At 35.2% G+C, this 26,634-nt stretch overlaps 2 long non-coding RNA genes across 2 annotated transcripts; one reads left to right on the forward strand and one right to left on the reverse strand.

The window, feature by feature from the left end:
* Positions 1 to 79: 79 nt before the first annotated feature.
* Positions 80 to 5,498, forward strand: LOC129422138 (uncharacterized). Its single transcript, XR_012358013.1, has 3 exons — positions 80 to 1,940; positions 2,860 to 3,009; positions 4,491 to 5,498. It is a non-coding gene; the product is annotated as an uncharacterized lncRNA (long non-coding RNA).
* An 11,372-nt stretch (positions 5,499 to 16,870) lies between these two features.
* LOC141350067 (uncharacterized) lies at positions 16,871 to 20,861 on the reverse strand. Its single transcript, XR_012358009.1, has 4 exons — positions 19,877 to 20,861; positions 19,321 to 19,385; positions 19,102 to 19,200; positions 16,871 to 17,225 (listed from the first exon to the last, which is right to left on the reverse strand). It is a non-coding gene; the product is annotated as an uncharacterized lncRNA (long non-coding RNA).
* Positions 20,862 to 26,634: the final 5,773 nt, after the last annotated feature.

Raw genomic sequence — 26,634 nt, forward strand, 5'->3', positions numbered from 1 at the left:
AAACATGATCAATGTTTTTTTGTAGCTCATGTTGCCAAACAAAAAAGTGACATTGGCACTATTATTTATTTATTATCATCAATTTGGCGTTTGCTCTGTTTTATTTACCTTAAGTTATACTCCAACTTGAGCGAATCTCCTAAATCACGGATTCCCCTGCAATGCCTGCTGTCGACCACAAGAGTGCAGCAGAGATCCGTTTATGTGCCACTGAACATATTAGCAGGCAAAGACTTTAAATTCACAATCTGAATTCAGTATAGTTAAAGGAAACCATCATGTGAGTGAAGTTTTACTCATCAGTGGATAGCATACCCCCCCCAATTTGCAAAATCCTCAACTGTGGATAATATAATTATGCCGCAATAGTTAGTCTGTCTGGAACTAAGCTGATTTAAACCATATCACTGTGTGACTCTTGCATTACATGTGAACGTCCCCTACGCTAATATGATTTTGTTTTTCTCTCCCTGTCTCGTCCTCGACGACAATGAGACAAACAGACCCAGTTCCGGTAGATGTGAAAGTCGGCACACCTCTAATCTACTGGCCGTCCTTCAACGTGATGCCCAGCTGATGCCTGACCAACGATCACCGGCAGAACCTGCTTAATCTCTGCTTAATCTCCGCTTAATCTCCTTATCTCCCAAGGGTTTTTCCCTCCTAGGACTTTTTTTATTTCCTCGGCTAAAAAGCCCGGTGGTTTTTTCTCCTAGGGGGTTTTTTACCCCGGGGAGGCAGCCTTCTTGGGCTTAACTTAGCTTCCTCTTCTAGACGTTACATTAGTAATACGCTCGCTTATAATGTCGAGTCATAGCCGCAGCAAATTTGACTGCTTATATCGTGTATTATGTTGTGCTATCTGTTGTTTTTCTGTTTTTTACTGCTTCTATTAATGTAAAGCTGCTTTGAAACAATTAACTATTGTGAAAAGCGCTATATAAATAAAATTGAATTGAATTGAATACCGGTACACTATAAAAATGCAGCATTTTTGTCAAATCAACATATATTATCATGCTACTTTAACTTAAAAAATGTAAGTTACTGTAAACAGCTTTAACTAGTTTTTCAGTTGAAAATGACTTAATTTGAACCTTTTCAAACCCATTATACTGTACAGGTTTGTAACATACAAAGTTTTTCTTACAAATTCCAGTGTGACGTAAAAAATAGTTATTTTAAAAATATATTTTTGTATACAAAAAAGTTGGGAAAAAATACTTCAATTGGTAACACTTAAAAAAGTTTTTTCAACTTAAATTTGTAGGAACCGGAATGTAAAAATGTTATGTTGAGGAAGCTTTAGATGTAACCAATTAAAATAATTTTTTCCCAACTTTCACTTTTTACAGTTTAGTTAAAGGGGTAGTTCACCCAAAAATGAAAATTCTGTCAATTTTCTCATCCATGTTGTTCTAAACATGTATTTCTTTTTACTGATGCACAGCGGGGTCGCCAGTGTTGGGTCTACACTGCTAGTGTTTATATGGGTACCACCAGCCATGTGTACACCGGGAGTGTACATTTAACACTGGTGATTTTGCTGTGTGAACACAAAAGAAGATATTTTAATAAATGATGGTAAGCATACAGCTGATTGTAACCATTGACTTCCATAGTATGAAAACCCAAAACTTTGTAAAGTTTTAAAATGTGAGACAAACAGCCCCTGTCCTGTCCCACCCAAATCGATTTAGCAAAGACAGAATCTATGCACTCTTTACATTGTTCAGACAGTGAATATGTGTGTTTTGTCTTTATGCTCACGCACACATAGATACGCTATTCACCTGACATGATCCTGCAAGTCTAACACAGATCTTCTTCTCATGATAGTGTGACTCATGGAGATGTTGATGGGTGTTTCTGACACAGAATGTGGGTGTGGATGACAACAGACAGTCTGAGTTCCTCACGGTGCCGTGGCATCAACTGCTGTATAACAACCCCTTCTACATTTATTATATGAAACATAAGTGTTGATCCTAATTTTTTTAATATTGAATCATATCTTATGTTTAGTAAAAAAATATATGAAAGTGGTATTGTGTTGCTTTATAGTTGCTTGAGTTTATAGTTTTACAGTACAGGTGCTGTTCGACTACTTAAAGGCGCTCTAAGCGAATTGACGCGTTTTAGACCATAAAACATTTTTTGTTACATACAGCAAACATCTCCTCACTATCTGCTTGCTGCCTGTCCGCTGATCAAACTGTAAAAAAACGAGATCTCTGTAGACAGCTCAGGCTCGACAAACGGCAATATCAACATAGTGGCCAAACCTAGCACAACAAAACATAACAAAGTGTTCCAGCCAATAAACGACAAGAAGGAGGTGGGGGTGGGATTTGGGCGCGTTCATGAAGGCATGGACGGGAGAGGGAGGGGGAGGCGTTAGCTACGCTCCGTTTGTTTGAAAACAGTTCAAACATCAACAGGAAGTGACGTCGCACATTATTCGCTTAGAGAGCCTTTAAGGTTAGTTCACTTGATGATATAATGTTTTATCACCTGTTTCGTTGTCTGCCACAGGCATTAAAGGATTAGCCCATTTTCCTAAAAAAAATCCAGATAATTTACTCACCACCATGTCATCCAAAATGTTGATGTTTGTCTTGTTCAGTCGAGAAGAAATTGTGTTTTGTGAGGAAAACATTCCAGGATTTTTCTCATTTAAATCGACTTTAATGGACCCCACCGCTTAATAGTTTTAATGCAGTTTAAATCGCAGTTTCAAAGGACTCTAAACGATCCGAAACGAGGTATAAGGGTCTTATCTAGCAAAACGATTGTAATTTTTTGGCAAGAAAAATAAAAAATATGCACTTTAATCCACAACTTCTCTTTTTCCTTCAGCTGTGTGACAAGCCAGCGCGGCCTCACGTAATTGCGTAAGTGGGAAGAAAATAAGGAAGGTTAATAGAGAAGAACGCATTCGACTGAGAGAAAGTCTACTGGAGGCAAGATCTCATTCATCAAGAACAGAAACTCTAAGACATCATACAGGTACAAGTCAATATTAACTTTACAATTTTTACATTCTTTCTAGATTACCATGATGATCGCAGGGAATTACAGTATAATACTGGTCTATGTGTTGTTTTACTATGGTAAACCCTGTCAAAATACTGTTTGTTACACTCTAAAAAATGCGGGTCAAACGTTGGGTCAAATATGGTCAACACTGTTTAAAGTTTCAATAGAAATTACAGTATTACATGCAGCTGTTTGCCAGTTACTTACTGTAGATCTAAATGTTATTTAACAGTTTGATCAAAGTTAAATGAACAGTAAACATTAAAAGTCTTTATCTTTACAGAATTAAACTAAAATAACAGCCTCATGCAAAGCATTCTGGGAATTAAAATCTCAAGGGAGTAGACAGAAAAAGGTTGATGAGGATTTCTGGTTCCTAAAATGTTTTGCATGAGGCTGTATTTTATAGTTTTAGTCTATAAAGATAAAGACTTGTTAATGTTTAATGTTAATTTAAATTTGATCTAATCTACAGTGAGTTACTGGCAAATAGCTGCATAACTACAGCAAATATTTTACAGTTTGGGTAAAATGTGTGCTATTCTGATTAATTTAAAATATTTTGAGATTTTTTCATTGTAATAACATTATTAACTAGATTTCTACAGTTCTCAAATAAAATACATGCACAATTTACAGTCACAGTGCTATGTTGAGTTGCTAAGATGTTGTGCGTGACTGCTTACTGGCCCAAGAGTCCACCTACACGTCTGATATATTCTGGTCCAAACATGTATCTTGGATCCCCATCTGATGAGTTTTCTTAACACATTAATATTAACGTGTTCAATTTAAATTCCTAAAAAAGTTTGAGCAATATTAAAAGTAAGGCTTGCTTTAGAATTTTGCTTCTATTTTGTTGGACTATTTTGATTTTGAAATGTAGAAACATACAACTTTTTTAAAGCAGCAATAAAACATGTATTGTGAAAAGCACTATGTAAATAAATGTAAATTGAATTATTTGGTGCTCCCTGGGGTGGCCATAGAAAACTGCTTGATCTGCCTTATTTATAACATTATCTTATGTGCATTTTCATCATACAGGCATAAAGCATTGTTCCTAAAAGCAGGTTTCCCTTCCCATTTTTTCTTTTGGGTTGCGTTTGATTCACCACAGTAAGTGCTAGCCGCTGGGGCATGAGTTGACTCAGATGTGTGTGTCCTGTTAAAAAAACACCCTGAGGTTTGACTTTAATTACATCCATATGGGACGGCCAGACTGTTTATGCACAGCTAGACATTTTTTACAATTTAAAGTTTATTAATCAAACAACATGAATCCATTTGATCTCCATAACGTAAAGAATTGCTACAAGAAAAAGGATTATCTGAAGGAGAACGAATTAGGTCTGCTATTATAAAATTAGTACATTTGTGTGTATTGTATAATTGTTTTGATCAATGGAGTTGCCAAATTAAACTTGACTGTAACTTTATATTAATTACAGAATTGAGATGTTGCCGGGGTCATGGGTTGCATTTTTACTGCTACTTTTGCTGTCGGAGGCCATCAGCGCCATATCTGTGCTTCAGCCTCCTGTCAAGCGTGTTGCAGTAGAATACGACTACGATGAACTAAACTCAGTGACAACAGTCGCCCCCGGGTCCACCATCACCACCGCAATCCCCATTCGTTGTGACTATGACACCTGTGTGCCTCAGACGACCTCCTGCGCTGAGATTTCGTTCAAGACGGGCTGCCTCTGTCCGGGGTTTACGGTCTGGGATAAAAGGCCTGAGGCCCCATGGCTTCGGGAGATTATACTGGAACGGTCGGGACAGGTGGTCGTCCACTGGTGTGCCCCTCACTCCAAAGTCACACATTATAAAGTAACTCTAAAATGTGGAGATGAGCAACAGCAAATTTTCGGGGAACATTTGCGGAATGCTACCGTCCCTGGGCTAAAGGTCGGAGAGACGGTCTGTGTGTCGGCTGTTAATGAGGCAGGGGTCAGCGAAGAGTCGTGTGCCCAATACGTGCCCCAAGAACTGGACTTGAAAAGGTTCATGGTGATTTTAACCCTTTTGTGTGTGTCTGGTTCGACCACTTATCTGTCTCTCTTAAAAGGTATATGCACCTCTTTACCACCAACATGACCATAAAAGGGCGGGTTTCCTGTTCCCCTTCTCTCAGATCGCCCGGAGTTACAGTCTAATACTGGTCTCTGTGTTGTTTTACCATGGTAAACCCTAGTTACTGGCAAAATACTGTTTGCTACACTCATGCGAGTCAAACGTTGGGTCAAAAATGAACAACGCTGTTAAACATTTCTTTAGAAATCACAGTATTACATGCAGCTGTTTGCCAGTAACTTACTGTAGATCTAAATTTATGTTATTTACTGGTAACGGTTTGTTCAAAGTTAAATGAACAGTAAACATTAAGAGTCTTTATCTTTACAGAGTTAAACTAAAATAACAGCCTCATGCAAAGCATTCTGGGAATCAAAATCTAAAGAGAAAAGACAGAAAAAGGTTGATGAGGATTTCCGGTTCCTAAAATGTTTTGCATGGGGCTGTATTTTATAGTTTTGTTCTGTAAAGATAAAGACATACATAGTTATGTTTGATGTTCATTTAAATTTGATTTAATCTGCAGAAAGTTACTGGCAAATAGCTGCATAACTACAGCAAATATTTTTACAGTGTAGCCTTTGGGTAAAATGTGTGCTATTCTGATTAATTTAAAATATTTTTTTTATTGTAATAACATTACACTGTAAAAATATTCCGTAGAAATTACAATGTTATTGCAGCTGGTTTGCCGGTAATTTACCGTAGATTTACATTTATGGTATTTACTGGCAAGAGTTTGTTCAAAGTTAAATTAATTTTAAATATTAACAAGTCTTTATCTTTACAGAATAAAACTATACAATAACAGCCTCATGCAAAGCATTCTGGGAACCAGAAATCATCATCAACCTTTTTCTGTTTTTTGCTTCAGATTTTGTTTCCCAGAAAGTTTTGCTTGATGCTGTTTTTTTAGTTTTACTCTATAAAGACAAAGACTTGTAAATGTTTAATGTTCATTTAACTTTGAACAAAATGTTGCCAGTAAAAAACATAAATTTAAATCTACGGTAAGTTACCGGCAACCCAGCTGCAATTTATACGGAATTTTTTTACAGTGCTAGATTTCTACAGTTCCCAAATAAAATACAAGCACAATTTACAGTCACAGTGCCATGGGATGTTAGGTGATGTTGTTACACAGTTGCTAAGATGTTGTGCGTGCTTACTGGCCCAAAAGTCCACATACACGTCTGATATATTCTGGTCCAAACATATACCTTGATTCCCCAACTAATGAGTTTTCTTAACACATTAATATTAACCTGTTCAATTAAAATCCCTACGAAAGTTTGAGAAATATTAAAAGTAAGGCTTGCTTTAAAATTTTGCTTCTATTCTGTTGGACCATTTTGATTTTGAAATGTAGAAACATACAACTTTTTTAAAGCAGCAATGAAACATGTATTGTGAAAAGTACTGTGTATATAAATGCAAGTTGAATTATTTGGTGCTCCCTGGGGTGGCCATAGAAAATTGCTTTGTCTGTCTCAGTCAAATGCTTTTTCTCTTTATAACATTTCAAATATATTTGTATCTTATGTGCTTTGTCATCATACTGGCATAAAGCATCGTTCCTAAAAGCAGGTTTCTCTTCCCTTTTTTTCTTTTGGGTTGCGTTTGATTAACCACTTTATGCACAATGATGTGTTGGATTTACTTAAAATATATATGCACCATTTTTGCATCACACTTTTTAAGTATTCCCAACTTTGATAGTTTTACTTAAAATTTACAAGAAAACCTGTGTTTTATTTACTTAAATTTTTAAGTAAAGAATGATGATGAACTCAAATATTTAAGTTCATATAACACATATTTTCTTGTTTATTTTAAGTAAAATTATTCCAAGTTGGGATTACTTAAAATATATATGCACCATTTTTGCATCACACTTTTTAAGTAAATCTAACACATATTTTAGAGTGAAGTTGGAGCAATTTAGTATACCCAATTCAGCTAATCTGCATGTTTTGGACTGTGGGAGTGTACACAGAAAGGTCTCCTGAACAAAGACTTTGTCTGACTTAGCTCTTGCTTGAATCAGAGACCTTTTGCTGTGAGGAAACAATGATGGGCGCTAACCCACTGTGTTGCCCTCTACACTGAGCACACACTTCTCAATCATGGTAACAATGAACAAACATAATTTTTTCAAAATAACTCTAAATACAACATATAACTAACATTAACAACATATCAACATAAATAAACCCAGCAAACATTAAAACAGTCATCTTTTTTAGTAAATATTAACCAAAGAAGTGAACTTGTCGCAATGCATGCTGGGAGCTATTCAGACCATTGTTTTTTTTTAAATTGCTTGTTCAGATTACTCAATTTGGCAAGTTGGGTAAACAAATTGGACAAAAACTTAAAACTCCAGTCAATAAATGATATTTGTTAACAGGATGATTATGCTTATTTCATTCAGTGAACACAACTTAATGAACTGATGCCCTTCAACAAGAAAAACTTTGTTTTTTGTTAAAAGAACATTTTGAAGTTGGATTTTTTTACAGGGCATGTGCTTCACAAAATTGCTACGACAGATGTCATAATTTTTGGCTAGAAAGGCATCATGGGAAATCACGTGGCTCTATAGTTACTTAAAATGTTATGCTAGATTTACTTAATTTTGATGCAATTGTTATAGTAGTTAGCATTACTTATGTTTTTTCATTTTATTTTTGGATACATTTAAGTTCACCTGGTAACTTAAATTTTTGTGTTACACATACTAAATATGGTAAGTAGAGGTTGAAAAGTTATAAATACTAAGTTTTTTGTGTTTAATCCAATTACTTTCACAAGTTATGGTTGTTCAGCCAACGAATCGTTTTTTAGAGTGCAGACAGACATTGTTTAAAATTTAAAGTTTATTAATCAAACAACATGAATCTATTTGATCTTCATAATGTAAAGAATTGCTACAAGAAAGAGGATTAGATGTAATACATGTTATCTAAAGGAGGATGAATTAGGTCTGTTATTTTTAAAATTACTACATTTGTGTGTCTTGTATAATTGTAATGATCAATGGAGTTGCCAAATTAAACTTGACTGTAACTTTATATTCATTACAGACTTGATGTGCTGTTGCCGTCAGAGTCCATCAGCACCACATCAGTCGGCCCATCTGTGCTTCAGCCTCCTGTCAAGCGTGTTGCACTAGAATACGACTACGATGAACTAAACTCAGCGACAACAGTCGCCCCCGGGTCCACCATCACCACCGCAATCCCCAATCGTTGTGACTATGACACCTGTGTGCCTCAGACGACCTCCTGCGCTGAGATTTCGTTCAAGACGGGCTGCCTCTGTCCGGGGTTCACAGGCTGGAATAAAAGGCCTGAGGCCCCGTGGCTTCGTGAGATCAAACTGGAACAGTCGGGACAGGTGGTCGTCCACTGGTGTGCCCCTCACTCCAAAGTCACACATTATAAAGTAACTCTAAAATGTGGAGATGAGCAACAGCAAATTTTTGGGGAACATTTGCGGAATGCTACCGTCCCTGGGCTAAAGGTCGGAGAGACGGTCTGTGTGTCGGCTATAAATGATGCAGGGGTCAGCGAAGAGTCGTGTGCCCAATACGAGCCCCCAGCCTAATTCATAAGAGTTACACTGTAACGAATTGCTGTAAAAATTACAGCATTATTTTACAGCAGCGGGCTGTTTTTCTAATAATACAGAAAATTGCTGTAAACTGCAATGCATTGTGGGGCTGCGTGGCGGTTTAACCCAATATACAGAGTATTGCTGTAAATTTCAAATTTTCAGAATGCATTGTGGGATCTTCAACGGTAGCGCCAAAAGGAGTGATTCACAGCTGAGGTAAGTTACTCATGTATTTGTTTTTAATATTTGGTAAGTGCAGTAGTATATGAAAGTATCTAACAGTTATATTAGTGGTTCATTTTGGAAACGCCATATGTTGTCGCATCCGTTCTCCGTTCGCGGGGGCGAATGATACATACGCGGGTTTTGAAAAGCACAGTCGCGGTAGTATTTCACACATACCCCGACGCTAAATATAGCTGCTACGGACGAAAACTGGCTTTCTACTTTAAGTTACATTCCGTGACAAAAATTAGGATTTACAGGAACTCCTTCGTCGGCGGGACGCGAATGAGACGCGGGGTTTTAGCCGCGCGGTCGTTGTAGTATTTCACACATATACCGCCTTAACTGGGTTCCTACGTTAAGAATTACATGCTTCAGTGAGAAAGTTGAGGAACAAAGTCGTCCGCGGGACACGAATGAGAGGTCCGTGTACGTTTTGATAGTTTGTTTTTTCGTTTAAACCAAAAAACGAAATAACGAGAAACCACATGTTTTTCGTTTGTCGTTTCAAACAAAAAAACAAAAACCGGTGGGGGGAGGGCCGTTCTTCCGCTTTTGGTTTCTGAATCCAAAAACGAAAAACGACTAAACCAAATTCAAATAACAGTCCGATTTTGGTTTTTGGAAATTCCTTTTTTCGTTTCTCCGTTTGAGGATCTACATTGGAGGAGGGACGGGTTGGTCACGTGACCCGGAAGTTGTGTTAAATGCAGCCTATCAAAATAATAGCCAAGGTTTTAATTAGAACGGTCATAATGCAGCACTAACCTTACACCAAAGTAACGTTAGAAGAAAAAAATAAATAAATAGGCTTATATAAACCTGGACCGAAAGAAATATGTTGGCAACAGTTTATTACAGTTATTTGGTATCGTGCATGTCCGCGTGCACATCGTCGCGTTTGGTGGGCGCAGTGTTTGGTTCGGTGCAGTGCTGGGAACTTGTTGTTTGTGCAGAGTTTTTGCTGGTGGCGCTATATTATGTAATTAAATTAATATTTAATGTTGTTTCCACCGTGTGGACCGGGCTGTTGCCCCTTTCTACCAGCAGGTGGCAGTGTTTGAGCGACTGACTGTGTTGTGCCTTTGGTAACTGTTTTGAATCGGGTTTGCTGATGCAGATGTGTTTGTTGATGTTCATTTCATTTTTTTATATCATTTGCAACCTAGTTATCATCATCGTCTGCATGCCCTTCTGTTTCAACCTGATTCCAACACTATCATCTCCCTGCTGAAAAAAAACTGCATAGACCAGCATAATTCCCATGCTGGTATGTTGCTGGTTTAGCTGGTGGTCTCCAGCTAACATCGGGGGTGTCCTAGTGTAGGCCATTTGGTCGGAGCAATGATTTGCCAGTGTGCTGTGTACTGTGTGGGTCTTTCTTTTCTGTGCACATTCCGGTGTGTATGGCATGCAGCGCTCCCATTGTGTCACGCGGGTGTAGATAATCCATACAAGTTTTAAACATTTATTCAACATATGTAGCACAGACATGCTTTCAAAGACATTGCATGTGCAATCTATGGTTGCAGAACATTTACAGTTAAGCCCTAAAGTTAAGAACATTTTACAAGGTCCTAAAAAGAAAGTCCAAAAACATAATTGCATTACTAAAAACAAGCTGTCCATGCTGAGTAAAGCAGCAATAATTGCAACAAAACTTTCCAGTAACTTTTGAGCAATCCTGCTTATTGGCTTGGATGAATATTTGCCCATTGCTCTGTACAGAACAGCTTTAGCACCAATATTGGTGGGTTTCCTCACATGAGCTGCTTGCTTCCTCGTCCTTCCCCAACATTTCAACAATTTTAAGGTCAGAACTTTTGACTTGGCATTTCCAAAACATTCACTTTATTCTTCTTTAAAGTAGGTGGGTAGATTTATTTTGTCACAATGTAACAGGTTATATAATATAAAGTATTAATTGAGTTTGTAACTTGCTTTTGCTATAGCAGACAATATACATTAATACAGTGCCTTGCGAAAGTATTCGGCCCCCTTGAACTTTTCAACCTTTTGCCACATTTCAAACTTCAAACATAAAGATATAGACTGTAATTTTTTTGTGAAGAATCAACAACAAGTGGGACACAACCACAAAGTGGAACGAAATGTATTGGACACCTCAAACCTTTTTAACAAATAAAAAACTGAAAAATTGGGCGTGCAAAATTACTCAGCCCCCCTAAGTTAATACTTTGAAGCGCCATCTTTTGCTGCGATAGCAGCTGTAAATCGCTTGGGGTATGTCTCTATCAGTTTTGCACATCGAGACAGAAATTTTTGCCCATTCCTCCTTGCAAAACAGCTCGAGCTCAGTGAGGTTGGATGGAGAGCCTTTGTGAACAGCAGTTTTCAGTTCTTTCCACAGATTCTCGATTGGATTCAGGTCTGGACTATGACTTGGCCATTTTAACACCTGGATATGTTTATTTGTGAACCATTCCATTGTAGATTTTGCTTTATGTTTTGGATCATTGTCTTGTTGGAAGACAAATCTCCATCCCAGTCTCAGGTCTTTTGCAGACTCCATCAGGTTTTCTTCCAGAATGGTCCTGTATTTGGCTCCATCCATTTTAAAGTAAAGAAGAAAAGTCCGCACACAGAAATCCTACTAATGTGAAACATTTATTAAATGCCGAAAAAACTCTAATGGCCAAAGATGCTAAGATACAAACGTTTCGGGCTTAGCCCATCATCAATGTAATTAGTTCACCTGACTCTGTGACGTCACTTATATATCTACGTATCCGCTACTCAGACAATACATACCCAATTTTGCTTCTTAAGAGTGTCTATAATGGTAAATCCCAGAACTTCCATTTGAAACTTTTGAATTCCACTATACTTCTTCAATTTCCATTCCAAAGCAACCTGATTAATCGTGAAAATCATGTATGGACACACAAATATGAAGATACACTAAACATATAAAGTCATATATTACCCCGAATTATCAGACAACAAATTATATAAAAAACAAAATATATATATATACACAAACACAAGAAATATATCTATATAAAAAAAATAATAATAAATATATCTATATATATACATATCCATATCGCCATATATTCAGCAGTGTTATATAATATCATATATTTTATGCATGACCTAGAGATTAATATCAAAGGACCTACATTAAGACTCTATGTACACCCATTATAGTCTATGCTGTGAACGAAACAATTCTCAAAAACAATTCTCAAAAACACCAGATACACCTCTGTTTCCCAAAATATCCTCACAAAACCAGAATGGTTCACAAGAAACAAGATAAATTTAATTCTTCATTTAAACCGCCCGGGTGCACTGTTCTTAAGGTGGAGATCCAAAAACATTCCCTTTGGAGCAGTTTTCTTTCTAGGTCCCCTCCCCTGCGTGCGGGTTTAACATGTTCAATAATTGTAAAACTCAGGGAGGATAAAGGATGTTTTGCGTCAGAAAAATGTTTAGCGATCGGAGATTTTTCATCCTTTCGTCTGATCGCACTGTTATGTTCAATGATACGTGTTTTTATGGCTCTATTCGTTTTCCCTACGTATTGTTTTCGGCACGGACATGTGATCAAATATACCACGTTCGATGTTAAGCAAGTCGTAAATTGTTTAATTTTATATGTCTGATCCGTGACCGAACAAGTGAAAGATGTAGCTTTCTTGGTATTATTCCTACATGCCGCGCATGTGCGACAGGGAAAGAACCCACTAATATTTCTTAAACGTCCTTCCTTCGAGTTCTGCATTATATGACTATCAGCTTTAACCAACATGTCCCTAATATTTCTAGCTCTATAATGAGAAAATAGGGGTAATTCAGCAAACAAATTACGTCCTATCGGGTCACTCCTCAGTACATGCCAATGTTTACGTATAGATTCTTTGATGTGATGACTCTGTCGTGTATAAGTTGTAGTGCAGATCAATGGGGCATTTTTCGTTCTCTTAGGGATGATCTCATTATTATTAACCCTATTCAAAGCTTCTTCAAGCCAGGTAGATGGATACCCTCTCAAACTAAATTGTTTGTACATCTTCCTAATTTCTGTATTAAAGTCAGACTCGTTAGTGCAGATACGTTTGATTCTCAAAAACTGCGTATATGGAAGCCCTCTTTTCAAATACGTAGGATGCGCACTCGAAGCATGTAAAATGCTGTTTTTGTCGGTAGGTTTAGTATACAAGGTGGTGACGAACTTATCACCCTCTCTGAATACTCTAGTGTCAAGGAAAGAGACAGATCTAGCATCCCAAACCGCACTGAATTTGATTGTTTCAATCATATTATTCAAATGTACCAGAAACTCATTAAACAATTCAACACTCCCTTCAAATACACAAAACACATCATCCACATATCTTTTCCACATCACAATGTTATCATAGAATGGATTATTATTCCACACATATCTCTCCTCTAGATATCCCATAAATAGGCAAGCATAATCCGGTGAAAATCTTGATCCCATGGCTGCCCCTTGTTTTTGTAAATAGTACTTATCTCCAAAGAGAAAAAAATTTTTATACAACAAAATGGAAATCATATCCATAAGGAAAGTGGTAGGAGGGTTTTTATCCGTCCGTAAATTCAAAAAGTATTCAATGGCAATCATACCTTTCTCATGTGGAATGTTTGTATACAGTGACACCACATCCATCGTAGCAAGGAAGATGTTCTGAGTCGTGTTCTCAATATGTAACTTGGACAATTGTTCAATGAAGTCCCCGGTGTCTCTGAGGTAGGAAGGTAGCTAGAAATATTAGGGACATGTTGGTTAAAGCTGATAGTCATATAATGCAGAACTCGAAGGAACCCAGCTAACAGGGAACGTTCTTATAACTTTGGCTAACGTTCTGTTAAGGTTCTCCCAAAGATATCCAAAAACGTTCTTGCAATAACATTAGTAGAACGTTTCCCTAACGTTATCTGCAATTAATAAACGTCCTTAAAACGTTAGCATTAGAAACGTTTTTATTGTATTGTTAGTGGAACGTTCTACACACCCAAGCATTGCAAATGTTACCATTGTGTATGTAATGTAACATTCTTAAAACGGTAGCATTGCAAACGTTATAATTGCATTGTTAGCAGAACGTTCTACATCCCCTAGCATTGGAAACGTTACCACTGTGTATGTAATGTAACGTCCTTAAAACGGCAACATTGAAAACATTACCATTTTGTATGTAATATAACGTTCTTAAAACGGTAGCATTGCAAATGTTATAAATGCATTGTTTGCAGAACGTTTTACATACCCTAGCATTGAAAACGTTACCATTGTGTATGTAATGTAACGTTCTTAAAACAGCAACATTGAAAACGTTACAATTGTGTATGTAATGTAACGTTCTTAAAACAGCAACATTGAAAACGTTACCATTTTGTATGTAATGTAACTTTCTTAAAACGGTAGTATTGCAAACGTTATATTTGCTTTGTTATCAGAACATTCTGCACATCCTAGCTTTAAAAAGTTACCATTGTGTATGTAATGTAACGTTCTTAAAACGGTAGCATTGCAAACGTTAAAATTGCTTTGTTAGCAGAACATTCTGCACACCCTAGCCTTGAAAACGTTACCATTGTGTATGTAATATAACGTTCTTAAAACGGTAACATTGAAAACGTTACCATTGTGTATGTAATGTAACGTTCTTAAAACATCAACATTGAAAACATTACCATTTTGTATGTCATGTAACGTTCTTAAAACGGTAGCATTGAAAACGTTATAATTGCTTTGTTATCAGAACATTCTGCACACCCTAGCATGGAAAACGTTACCATTGTGTATGTAATGTAACGTTCTTAAAACGGCAACATTGAAAACATTAGCATTTTGTATGTAAGATAATGTTCTTAAAACGGTAGCATTGCAAACGTTATAATTGCTTTGTTATCAGAACTTTCTGCACACCCTAGCTTTAAAAACGTTACCATTGTGTATGTAATGTAACGTTCTTAAAACTGTAACATTGAAAACGTTACCATTGTGTATGTAATGTAACGTTCTTAAAACAGCCACATTGAAAACGTTACCATTTTGTATGTAATGTAACGTTCTTAAAACAGCAACATTGAAAACGTTACCATTTTGTATGTAATGTAACATTCTTAAAACGGTAGTATTGCAAACGTTATATTTGCTTTGTTATCAGAACATTCTGCACATCCTAGCATTAAAAACGTTACCATTGTGTATGTAATGTAACGTTCTTAAAACGGTAGCATTGCCAACGTTAAAATTGCTTTGTTAGCAGAACATTCTGCACACCCTAGCCTTGAAAACGTTACCATTGTGTATGTAATATAACGTTCTTAAAACGGTAACATTGAAAACGTTACCATTGTGTATGTAATGTAACGTTCTTAAAACGGCAACATTGAAAACATTAGCATTTTGTATGTAAGATAATGTTCTTAAAACGGTAGCATTGCAAACGTTATAATTGCTTTGTTATCAGAACTTTCTGCACACCCTAGCTTTAAAAACGTTACCATTGTGTATGTAATGTAACGTTCTTAAAACTGTAACATTGAAAACGTTACCATTGTGTATGTAATGTAACGTTCTTAAAACAGCCACATTGAAAACGTTACCATTTTGTATGTAATGTAACGTTCTTAAAACAGCAACATTGAAAACGTTACCATTTTGTATGTAATGTAACATTCTTAAAACGGTAGTATTGCAAACGTTATATTTGCTTTGTTATCAGAACATTCTGCACATCCTAGCATTAAAAACGTTACCATTGTGTATGTAATGTAACGTTCTTAAAACGGTAGCATTGCCAACGTTAAAATTGCTTTGTTAGCAGAACATTCTGCACACCCTAGCCTTGAAAACGTTACCATTGTGTATGTAATATAACGTTCTTAAAACGGTAACATTGAAAACGTTACCATTGTGTATGTAATGTAACGTTCTTAAAACATCAACATTGAAAACATTACCATTTTGTATGTCATGTAACGTTCTTAAAACGGTAGCATTGCAAACGTTATAATTGCTTTGTTATCAGAGCATTCTGCACACCCTAGCATGGAAAACGTTACCATTGTGTATGTAATATAACGTTCTTAAAACGGCAACATTGAAAACATTAGCATTTTGTATGTAAGATAATGTTCTTAAAACGGTAGCATTGCAAACGTTATAATTGCTTTGTTATCAGAACTTTCTGCACACCCTAGCTTTAAAAACGTTACCATTGTGTATGTAATGTAACGTTCTTAAAACTGTAACATTGAAAACGTTACTATTGTGTATGTAATGTAACATTATTAAAACGGTAACATTGAAAACGTTACCATTAAGGGTGTCACGATTTCGATTTTAAATCGAAATCGATCGAAATTAAGTCACAACCTCGAACTTCGAATTAAAAAATTGGATCGTCGATGTTGCCACGCCCCCATGTCACGTCCGGTCGGCTTGCCAAGCGGGGGGAAATAAACTCTCAGAAGTGCCCCTAAAAACATCCATCCAGCGGAACGCGTTTTATATTTTAAACACGAGGGATTTATTGCTCCTTGAAATGCATATCATAAACAGGATTACTACCTACCCAGCAAGCAATTTTGCGTCTAATAGACGTCTAGTAGCCGTCTAAACACCCCCCTGACGTCTAGGCTAAATCAAGGCTAATTTTGGGCTGTCAGTGAAAATCTAGTAGACGTCTATCATAGCCCAAGAATAGACTAGCCGTTAAATAGACGACTATTAAACGTCTACATATATACGTCTAATAGACGGTGAATGTGGGTCTAGGCTAAAACAAGGCTAATTTTGGGCTGTCAGTGAAAATCTAGTAGACGTCTATCATAGCCCAAAAATAGACTAGCCGTTAAATAGACGGCTATTAAATGACTACACATATGTGTCTAATAAACAACAAAAGAATGGCTAAAGAATTCTTTTTAATCCATTAAAACAGGTTCTCATAAACATACAATCATGCAATTTATTACAAAAAATATTGTTAATACAATAGAAATTCAGATAAGACAAAATGATAAGAAAAACTACTTTTAACAAAAAGAATAAAACAGTAACAAAATAAAGGAATAAATAACAAAATACAATTTTAAAAATGAAATAACATCTAAACATTAACAAACTATCTTCAGTTCACTTCAACTTATTAATTGGACTAATTTCTATACACCACGTCCTCCCTGGTGCCTGTTTGAAATGCCCCCATTGGCATCCTTCACTTCCAGTTCTGTTGCTGCTGGAAAGTTGTTCAACACAGCATCTGCAAAATATGAAAAGAATGCATGAGACAAGTATTTTGCTTTATATTAAATGTGATAGTCATTCTCTTTCGAAGAAGTCATATATAAATATTGACAGGCAACAGTAATCATACCGTTCTCATTACTACAAACACAAGTGCATGTTTCTCTGCTTGTGTTTAATGACATTCTGGAACTAGCAAAAGAGGCTTAAAGGCAGGGTATCTGATTTTGATCCAGAAACATTTTAGTAATGCTGGTTGAAAGTCTCCTCAAGTCTTGATAGCAATCACTATGTTAAGTTGTCTAATGTGTATTTTTATATATTTGTGTCATCTGTAAAAGGCGTAGGACCAAAAAACGTTCAACAAATCATTGAACCCCGACCCAATGCAATATTTGGACATGGGCCAGTTACCAGTTTAAAGGTATACCGAGATTTTCAGAGTCAAGGTTTTAAAAACCACAAAAAATTTCTGTGATACCGTTTTCAATGTATGAACTGTGTTTACACAAAGTGAATTAAATCATGTAATTGAATTCATGTTTACATTTACAACTGAAAGAATATTATCATTTAAAGGCTTTATTTTAAACTGGCATAAACGTTGTTTGTTGTTTAAAAATAAAATGTATTGTGTCCAGTTGAAAAGTTGATGTTTTAATATGCAGACATTTGAAAATAACACATTTTAGTGTCACAATGGCAATACCGCAACAACGTGGTATTTTTGCTTATGGTTATCATCCAGAATCTCATTCCGGCCCATGCCTAATTGGACGCATTAAATTTTTGCCCCTCTTCTGTGAACGTGTTTTGCATGCCACTTCACACCCTGTTCAAACATTTTGAAACAAAAAAAAAAAAAAAACATCTGGATGAGCAAAGAGCAAAAACCCAAATTAACATTGGTAACTTCACTGCTTCTCTGCAAGATGGAAACAGCTACAGGTCTGAAAGGGTCGTTGCAGTGTTTCTTTTGGAAAGGTAGGTATACAGTGTGATTCTATTTTGATGGATTCAGATTGTATTTTAATGAAACGTGTTGCTTATGTAGTTTGTGTTCCTTTACGAATTAGTGCAATGATATTTATCTTTTCAAATTTCTAAACGTGCTGTTTTTAATTTGGTTATTTTGGTAATGTTATTCACTTTGTCAGTCTTACTGGTTAATGAGATAGGAGTGTGCTTCTGGTTGGTGCGTGTAGGCTAAAGTTAGTATTTTTCAAAATCAAATACCCTGCCCTTTAAAGGAATACTCTACCCTTTTGCCATATTAAACTATGTTATTACCTCAACTTAGACAAATTAATACATATCTATCTTTTTTCAATGCGTGCACTGTATAGCGCGTCGTGAATGTGTTAGCATTTAGCCTAGACCCATTCATTCCTATGGTACCAAACAGGGAAGCCACCAAACACTTCCGTGTTTTCCCTATTTAAAGACTGTTACATGAGGAGTTATACCAGTAAGTATGGTGCCACAAAATAAAACTTTTTTTTGGTACCATAGGAATAAATGGGGCTAGGCTAAATGCTAACACATTAACAACACACTGTACAGTGCACGCATTGAAAAAGATAGGTTAATTCGTCTAGGTTGAGGTAATAACATAGTTTAATATGGCAAAAGGGTAGACTATTCCTTTAAGATGCCAAGCATAAAATATTCACAATACAATCTTATGGACATAAAACATCTAAACAATATTGTATGGGTGAGTTAACTGTTGTATCGGCAAAGAGTCATTTAATCTGGGGCTTTTAATATTTAGAAAATATTAAGGCAGTACCGGACTGTTGTCAATTACTCCTCACATGGCCTAATGTCATATTAAAAGTATTATTTTGTGAAACACCATTCAGCCTAAAACTACATACAAACACACTTACCTTTAATAACTGAGAACTGATGTTTTTTCAAATGCTTGCTTCTGCCGTGGACCACCACCATTCATGTTGAACTTTGAAATTAATGAATCTTAGTGAACTCTAAAATACAAAAGATAATGTCGTTAACAGTTGCAGACTGACATATTTTTTTGAGACCACATAAAAAAACTGCGTTGACACCACAATGTCTTATTAATATTGCATGTTTATAGAATTTACCTGTCCAGCATTCTTCCGGCACGGTCTCTCAAGTTTCTCCCTTCAGTTTCACACAGCTTTGACACCTGAATAGCACATGCATATGTCAGTAATTGTACAGTAATGTATGCTTCAGTGTACAAGTGTTTACCAACCTTAAAGGTTAATGCCCACTGACCTGCAAGTTTGCCCTCACTAACACAATAAAACTCTTTTTTCCAACAAACTGAAGGCTTGTAAGTTAAATCCATATGGATATCCCCCACAATCTATCTGTGTATGCATAATTGTAAAGCACAACTGCCCACATTACTGTAAGCAACACAGTAATAACTTAGCTAAGTTACTGCTGTTACTAAAAAGCAGCCTACAAATCACTCATGTTAATCTTCAGTTTAACGTCTGTTACATTTACCTCCACTATTTTATTACATTGCAGGTTGTACTGTTTAGGTTTTATAAAACATGGGTTACTTACTCTAACGTTAAGTTACCCGCAAGAATGTCGCGATTCCAACAACAAATAAAGTAAATACATTTTAAACACATGTAAAATAAAATAATAAAAAACACTTACAAGATCAAACGCGTGTGGAAGATTGCTTTCCTCCTGGCTGCTCGCTGTTGATTTTCAAACAGCGGAAATCTTTCTCGCGAGATCTGGCCTCGTGTTTGTGTACTGCAGCTGCCATCTAGCGGTTCGGAGTTGTAACTGGATTTTGTTTATCAATAATGAATGTTATGCGTGACAGCAGATATTCAGATAAGATAAATAAAACCAAACATCTTGAATTCACTGGTGTCTTTGCATGCCTGATGAAATATCATACATCTTGCAAGTTATTTTGGCAAAAACAAAATTTTATTAAATTCAAGGTTATTCTGGGCTAAACATGGTTTGTTCGTAGTCGGTCTATTTATGAGCTAAATAGTGGCTATATGTACGACGGTGCATAAAACACTTTAAAGAAATTAAACAAACCTTGTAATCGCTGTTAACTTTGCTTACACAATGAAATACCATACATCTCACAAGTTATTTGGCAAAAACCACATGTAATTACATTAATGGTTATTTCTGGGCTAAACGTGGGTTATTCGTAGTCGGTCTATTTGTAAGCTAAATAGTGGCTAAGTACAGACGGTGCATAAAACACTTTAAAGAAATGAAACAAAATACCTTAATCATTGAACTTTGTTTACATGATTAAATATCATACATCTCACAAATCATTTTGGAAAAACAACATGTAATTAAATTCATGGTTATTTCTGGGCTAAACCTGGTTTATTCGTAGTCGGTCTATTTATGAGCTAAATTGTGACTACGTACAGACGATGCATAAAACACTTTATAGAAATGAAACGAAATACCTTGTAATCGCTGTTAACTTTTCTTACATGATGAAATAGCATACATCTCACAAATTTTTTTGTCAAAAACCACATGTAACCAAATTAAAGTTTATTTGGGCTAGATATGGGCTTGGCACAGCCCGGCTATATCGGGTCTATACTGAAACGAGACGTTGAAATGACGGCTATTGCTTGCTGGGTAGTGATCTGCCTTCGGACAGAGCGCAGCTCTCTGCACGTGCACGAGAGAGCCGCCAAGATGCAGCGGGTTTACTTTTAAACAAAAGGTATAGTTTGCCTCAGCTCGCATGAAACGCATAAAACTGAACAAATACGTAAGGATTATTACTTTAGTTTATGTTTAGACTTTGGACAGATGCGAGATGCGCATGCACGTGAGACAGAGAGAAGCGCAGCTGCTTATGACGCACCGGTTTTAGTTCAGATAATAGGAGTCCAAGACGCGCGCATTGGTCTATCTGCGTGCATGAAGGAATTCTCTCTCTACAAGCTCTCTCGCGTAAAGTAAAGCCCACAACCCCCTATGCGAGGAAAAGCACGCAATGTGCATGTTAATGTGAAACTATAATAATAATAATAATAATAAAGGCATATAATTTTTTGTCTTAAAAAAATCATTTAAAAATCGAGAATCGAATTGAATCGTGACATCAGAATCGAAAATGTAATCGAATCGAGGATTTGGAGAATCGTGACACCCCTAGTTACCATTGTGTATGTAATGTAACGTTCTTAAAACAGTAGCATTGAAAACGTTATAATTGCATTGTTAGCAGAACGTTCTACACACCCTAGCATTGAAAACGTTACTATTGTATATGTAATGTAACGTTCTTCAAACGGTAGCATTGCAAACATTATATTTGCATAGTTAGCAGAACGTTCTTCATACCCTAGTATTGAAAACGTTACTATTGTGTATGTAATGTACTGTTCTTAAAACTGTAGCATTGAAAACGTTACCATTGTGTATGTAATGTAATGTTCTTAAAAGGGTAGCATTGACAACGTTTTCATTGCATAGTTAGCAGAACGTTCTTCATACCCTAGCATTGAAACGTTACTGTTGTGTATGTAATGTAACGTTCTTAAAACAGTAAAATTAAAAACATTATAACTGCATAGTTAACAGAAAGTTCTTCATACCCTAGCATTGAAAATTTTACTATTCTGTATGCAATGTAAGGTTCTTAAAATGGTAGCATTGAAAACTTTATAATTGTATTGTTAGCATTACAACATTACCATTGCATAGTGGAATATTCTAAAAATGTTAGCATAAAAATGTATCTTCTGGGGATTTAAATTGGGGTGAGCCGATCCGATATGCAGTATCCCAGCTAACAATTTTACGTTATAAAAACGTTCCCGGAATGTCTTACAAAAGTTTGGAAAACGTTTATTTTTTAACGTTCTTACAATGTTAAAAGTGTCCAGTTTTTTAGACGTGGTATTAACGTTAATGTGTGGTTATAAGAACGTTATTCAAAACGTTTTTAGAAAGGTTCAGTCTGTTGATATATTAATGGTCTAATAACGTTTTTAAAAACGTTATTGAAACGTTCCATTTACCATTATATTCATGTTTTCAGAACGCTTTTCTAACGTTCGTAACAGGTTATAAAAACATTGTTTAAACGTTCTTACACAGTACAAACGTCCAGTTTTTTAGACGTAGTATTAACGTTATTGTTTGGTTACAAGAACGTTTTTAAAAACGTTTCTAGAATGGTTCGGTTTGTTGTTATGTTAATGTTTTAAGAACCTGTTTCAAAACGTTATTAAAACATTCCAATCACCATGATATTAATGTTCTAAGGACGTTTTAAAAACTGTTCTTGAAACGTCCCATTTGCCATTATATTAATGTTCTAGGAACGTTTTTCTAACGTTTGTAACTGGTTATAAAAACATTGTTTAAACGTTCCTACACAGTACAAACGTCCAGTTTTTTAGACGTAGTATTAACGTTATTGTTTGGTTACAAGAACGTTTTTAAAAACGTTTCTAGAATGGTTCGGTTTACTGTTATATTACTGTTCTAAGAACGTGTTTTAAAACGTTATTAAAACATTCCAATCACCATGATATTAATGTTCTAAGGACGTTTTAAAAACTGTTCTTGAAACGTCCCATTTGCCATTATATTAATGTTCTAGGAACGTTTTTCTAACGTTTGTAACTGGTTATAAAAACATTGTTTAAACGTTCCTACACAGTACAAACGTCCAGTTTTTTAGACGTAGTATTAACGTTATTGTTTGGTTACAAGAACGTTTTTAAAAACGTTTCTAGAATGGTTCGGTTTACTGTTATATTACTGTTCTAAGAACGCGTTTTAAAACGTTATTAAAACATTCCAATCACCATGATATTAATGTTCTAAGGACGTTTTAAAAACTGTTCTTGAAACGTCCCATTTGCCATTATATTAATGTTCTAGGAACGTTTTTCTAACGTTTGTAACTGGTTATAAAAACATTGTTTAAACGTTCCTACACAGTACAAACGTCCAGTTTTTTAGACGTAGTATTAACGTTATTGTTTGGTTACAAGAACGTTTTTAAAAACGTTTCTAGAATGGTTCGGTTTACTGTTATATTACTGTTCTAAGAACGTGTTTTAAAACGTTATTAAAACATTCCAATCACCATGATATTACTGTTCTAAGGACGTTTTAAAAACCGTTCTTGAAACGTCCCATTTGCCATTATATTAACGTTCTAGGAACGTTTTTCTAACGTTTGTAACTGGTTACAAAAACATTCGGTTGAAACATTCTAGGAACGTTAAAAACGTCCAGTTTTTTAGACGTAGTATTAACGTTATTGTTTGGTTACAAGAACGTTTTTAAAAACATTTCTAGAATGGTTTGGTTTACTGTTATATTACTGTTCTAAGAACGTGTTTCAAAACGTTATTAAAACACTCCATTCACCATGATATTTATGTTCTAAGGACGTTTTTAAAACCGTTCTTGAAACCTTCAATTTATCATTATGTAACGTTTTAAGAACGTTTGTCTAACGTTTGTAACTGGTTAGGTTTAGGTATCAACAAATACTCAAGGTTATGGTATCGACATCGGTATCAGACATGAAAAAGTTGTATCGGCCCAGCCCTAGATTTAAAGAAATTTAAGTAAATGTAAGGATGAGAAAAATAAAAATGCCTAGTCCTAGATTAATATCCTAATGCTTTTTGGCATAAATAAAAATCTAAAATTTTGAGCTATAAAATGAATTGTTGGCTATTGCTACAAATATACCTGTGCTACTTATGACTGGTTTTTGTGATTCAGTCACATTTTATTTTAATCTAATTGATTATTTCAATGTTCCAGTCTTGACTCAACTGTGGGGTGGGAAGGCTAATGAATAATCTTTTAGCTTTCCATTTTATAATTTTTATATTGGAATTTTAGAGACAAATATAATTGCAATAACATTTACATACAAAAACTTTGAGAATATTTAAGTGAAAGGAATGTTATTTTTTAAAATATATATAAAAAAACATTGTTTATATGAGTGATGAAACGGATTTGCCAGGTTTTTCCCTCACTCACTTCACCAGATCAAAATCACCCAATTACTAATCACGATCACCTGACACACCTTATCATCTCTGCACCATTTAAGACTCTCACACACTAACACACTGTCCAGTGCTAGCAATGTTTGTATGCTGCATGGACTAATCTGACTCTATCTACCAGAGGCTTCCAGTCATTGTCATCATCTGTGTTGGATATTTGGATACTCTGGAATACAACTGTGACTGGGTGGTGTGTTTGTGCCTGCTCTTCACCTGGACTTTCATTTTTTACCATTACAATTTACCACAACTTTTAATAAACTGTTTGATTTTACTCTCTGCCTCTGTTGTCTTCTGTCCCTGACAAGTGACTTGAATGTTCCTCTAAAAATGTTTTGAATAATGTTCTTATAACCAAAAAAACCTTCAGCAAAGTTTTTATAATTTAATGCAAACGTTAGGAAAACGTTAATATAATGGGGATGAAACATTATAATGTTTTAAAGTTATCAGAACATTTTTATAACAAGACTGGAACGTTCTAAAAAACTTTCTAATAACGTTATCATAACCAAACAAAGTTTATAAAAATGTCAAAACGTAGTTTTTCACGTTCTAAGAACGTTTAGAACATAATGTTTTTGTAACCTGTTACAAACGTTAGAAAAACGTTCTGAGAACATTAATATAATGGTGAATGGAACGTTTTAATAACGTTCTTAAAAATGTTCTTAGAACATTATTACAACAACAGACTGAACCTTTCTAAAAACGTTTTAAATAACGTTCTTATAACCAAACAGTAACGTTAATACTACGTCTAAAAAACTGGATGCTTTTAACGTTCTAAGGACGTTTAAAACATAATGGTTTTATAACCTGTCACAAACGTTAGAAAAACGTTTTGAGAACATTAATATAATGGTGAATAGAATGTTTTAAGAACGTTTTACAAACGTCCTTAGAACAGTAATATCATGGTGATTGGAATGTTTTAATAACGTTTTGAAACATGTTCTTAGAACATAAACATAACAACAAACCAAACCATTCTAGAAACGTTTTTAAAAACGTTCTTGTAACCAAACAATAACGTTAATACTACGTCTAAAAAACTGGACGTTTTTAACGTTCCTAGAACGTTTCAACCGAATGTTTTTGTAACCAGTTACAAACGTTAGAAAAACGTTCCTAGAACATTAATATAATGGCAAATAGGACGTTTCAAGAACGGTTTTAAAAACGTCCTTAGAACAGTAATATCATGGTGATTGGAATGTTTTAATAACGTTTTGAAACACGTTCTTAGAACATTAACATAACAACAAACCGAACCATTCTAGAAACGTTTTTAAAAACGTTCTTGTAACCAAACAATAACGTTAATACTACGTCTAAAAAACTGGATGTTTTTAACGTTCCTAGAACGATTCAACCGAATGTTTTTGTAACCAGTTACAAACGTTAGAAAAACGTTCCTAAAACATTAATATAATGGCAAATGGGACGTTTCAAGAACGGTTTTAAAAACGTCCTTAGAACAGTAATATCATGGTGATTGGAATGTTTTAATAACGTTTTGAAACACGTTCTTAGAACTAGGGATGGGCATAATAAATCGACGATCGATAATTGATTGTTAAGAATTTCGTCGATAACGTTAATTTGTTATCAATTAATCGAATGCATTTTTTTATCTAACTCCTGCACAAATACTCAGTATGCAGTGCGTTTGCGTATGTGTGCGGCGAATCCGTCAAGCACTCGTTGCAGTGCGCTGCTGACCGCTTATTCTGCATATAAAACGTTCATGTTATTGACACTTTCTGTGAACACTTTTCCGCATAAACAATAGAACAAAGCATCATTTTTTTTTTCACAAAACAATATATTTTAGATATTATTTGACAGACTAGTAAGTGTGAATTAAGGATGTTTAAAATCTCTAGCCTGGTGGTCAGGATCTGAATGGATCAAATCAGCAGTTTTGCAATGCTTTATTTATCTCCACATATATCATAAATAAAAATAAGCAGAGTAACTTTGCAAGTCTACCCTTCCACATTATATATTTCCTACTATGTATGTATATGATTTCCAAATAATAAACGAGAGTATTCAACGACAAAAAGCGTCTCATATGGAAATAAATCCTCACAATATTATTATTTCTCAAAACTTTATGACAAAAATAAGCAACTGTATTCCTACAGTTATTCAAAGATGCAGACATTATTCCGCATATAATTTGAATATTATATAAAAGTATTCATTTAACGGCACGTTTCATATGGCAAATAAATATCCTCACATTAACATAACAGCATAATGAAATAAATAAATAGACAATGAAACAGGATTGAAATATAAATTGTATTATTATTATCGGAAAAAAGCAATATTGCTAAAATAATCTCTGAG

The sequence above is a fragment of the Misgurnus anguillicaudatus genome, chromosome 16, assembly GCF_027580225.2.
Source record: "Misgurnus anguillicaudatus chromosome 16, ASM2758022v2, whole genome shotgun sequence".
NCBI classification, from domain to species: Eukaryota; Metazoa; Chordata; class Actinopteri; order Cypriniformes; family Cobitidae; genus Misgurnus; species Misgurnus anguillicaudatus.